A 2,500-nucleotide genomic window follows, 5' to 3' on the forward strand; every position below is an offset into this window, starting at 1 on the left:
ACTAAGCTACTGACCCCGTTAAGCTACTGACCCCACTAAGCTACTGACCCCACTAGCTACTGACCCCACTAAGCTACTGACCCCACTAGCTACTGACCCCACTAAACTACTGACCCCACTAAGCTACTGACCCCACTAGCTACTGACCCCACTAAGCTACTGACCCCACTAGCTACTGACCCCACTAGCTACTGACCCCACTAAACTACTGACCCCACTAAGCTACTGACCCCACTAGCTACTGACCCCACTAGCTACTGACCCCACTAAGCTACTGACCCCACTAGCTACTGACCCCACTAAACTACTGACCCCACTAAGCTACTGACCCCACTAAGCTACTGACCCCACTAGCTACTGACCCCACTAGCTACTGACCCCACTAAGCTACTGACCCCACTAGCTACTGACCCCACTAAGCTACTGACCCCACTAGCTACTGACCCCACTAAGCTACTGACCCCACTAAGCTACTGACCCCACTAGCTACTGACCCCACTAAGCTACTGACCCAACTAAGCTACTGACCCCACTAGCTACTGACCCCACTAGCTACTGACCCCACTAAGCTACTGACCCCACTAAGCTACTGACCCCACTAGCTACTGACCCCACTAAGCTACTGACCCCACTAAGCTACTGACCCCACTAGCTACTGACCCCACTAGCTACTGACCCCACTAGCTACTGACCCCACTAAGCTACTGACCCCACTAAGCTACTGACCCCACTAGCTACTGACCCCACTAGCTACTGACCCCACTAAACTACTGACCCCACTAAGCTACTGACCCCACTAAGCTACTGACCCCACTAAGCTACTGACCCCACTAGCTACTGACCCCACTAGCTACTGACCCCACTAGCTACTGACCCCACTAAGCTACTGACCCCACTAGCTACTGACCCCACTAGCTACTGACCCCACTAGCTACTGACCCCACTAAGCTACTGACCCCACTAGCTACTGACCCCACTAAGCTACTGACCCCACTAAGCTACTGACCCCACTAAACTACTGACCCCACTAGCTACTGACCCCACTAGCTACTGACCCCACTAAGCTACTGACCCCACTAAGCTACTGACCCCACTAAGCTACTGACCCCACTAGCTACTGACCCCACTAGCTACTGACCCCACTAAGCTACTGACCCCACTAGCTACTGACCCCACTAGCTACTGACCCCACTAAGCTACTGACCCCACTAGCTACTGACCCCACTAGCTACTGACCCCACTAAGCTACTGACCCCACTAAACTACTGACCCCACTAAGCTACTGACCCCACTAAGCTACTGACCCCACTAAGCTACTGACCCCACTAGCTACTGACCCCACTAGCTACTGACCCCACTAAGCTACTGACCCCACTAAGCTACTGACCCCACTAGCTACTGACCCCACTAAGCTACTGACCCCACTAAGCTACTGACCCCACTAGCTACAAAATGATCTCAAACTTGAGGAGCAGGTCTCAATCGATGTTTTTAAATCCACTATGAAGGTTTTAGAGGTGGATTTAACAGTATGTTCATGTTTTTAACTAGCGTATTGCCATATAGCCAAATCACCAAGTCACATGTGTAAATTGTATTACTGTTGCATCTCTGTGTTTTCTGTTGTATTTTCCGTCTGTAACTCTGTGTTTGATTGCACTGCTGCCCGTCTTGGCCAGGTCTCTCTTGAAAAAGAGATTTTTAATCTCAATGGGACCTTTCCTGGTTAAATAAAGGCTAAATTTTTTTTTTTTTTTTTTTAAAAGCTACTGACCCCACTAGCGACTGACACCGGCACAACCACAGGCAGTAGCTACTACTGACGCTGTCTGCTCTCAACCACGTCCGTGCACATGCAGGTCGGATCCCTCATCATCAGGGCCCCTCCCCCTGCTAGGGCCCCGCCCCCTGCTAGGGCCCCGCCCCCTGGGGCCCCTCCCCCTGCTAGGGCCCCGCCCCCTGCTAGGGCCCCGCCCCCTGGGGCCCCTCCCCCTGCTAGGGCCCTGCCCCCTGCTAGGCCCCGCCCCCTGCTAGGGCCCCGCCCCCTGCTAGGCCCCGCCCCCTGCTAGGGCCCCGCCCCCTGCTAGGGCCCTGTCTGTCCCCTAGCTTGCTAGCTATGTGGATGGATGCAGGCTCTCTCTCTGTCCTGGGAGATCTCAACATGGCCTGAGTCAGTATTCTGAGCAGTAATTGGACACACATTCACACGAGGTGCTTTTCTTCTTAATTGCCGTATTGACTTTGACACACGTAGGTCTCCCGAAAGGTGATTGGTCCTCGGGGATGAGTTGGAGGAGGGGTAAACGCACTTCTGGGAGTGATTGGTGACTTCACATGTTCCAGCTGAGTGGTCTGACCAATCATGCGTTTCCTTGGCCTACCAGTCACCAGAACAGAGAGAAGAGAGGGAGAGAGGGAGAGAAGAGAGGGAGAGAGAGAGAGCTCCCTCTCTCTCTCTCTTTCTCTCTCTCTGTCTCTCTGGAAGTGTTTGTCTTCCTCG

At 53.6% G+C, this 2,500-nt stretch overlaps 1 protein-coding gene across 2 annotated transcripts in view; it reads left to right on the top strand.

The window, feature by feature from the left end:
* Nucleotides 1-2,500, top strand: part of adipor2 (adiponectin receptor 2) — a 57,043-nt gene that overhangs the window by 21,445 nt on the left and 33,098 nt on the right. The gene's annotated exons all lie outside the window — the stretch shown is intronic.

This window comes from Borostomias antarcticus, assembly GCF_949987555.1.
Source record: "Borostomias antarcticus genome assembly, contig: scaffold_278, whole genome shotgun sequence".
Classification (NCBI taxonomy): Eukaryota; Metazoa; Chordata; class Actinopteri; order Stomiiformes; family Stomiidae; genus Borostomias; species Borostomias antarcticus.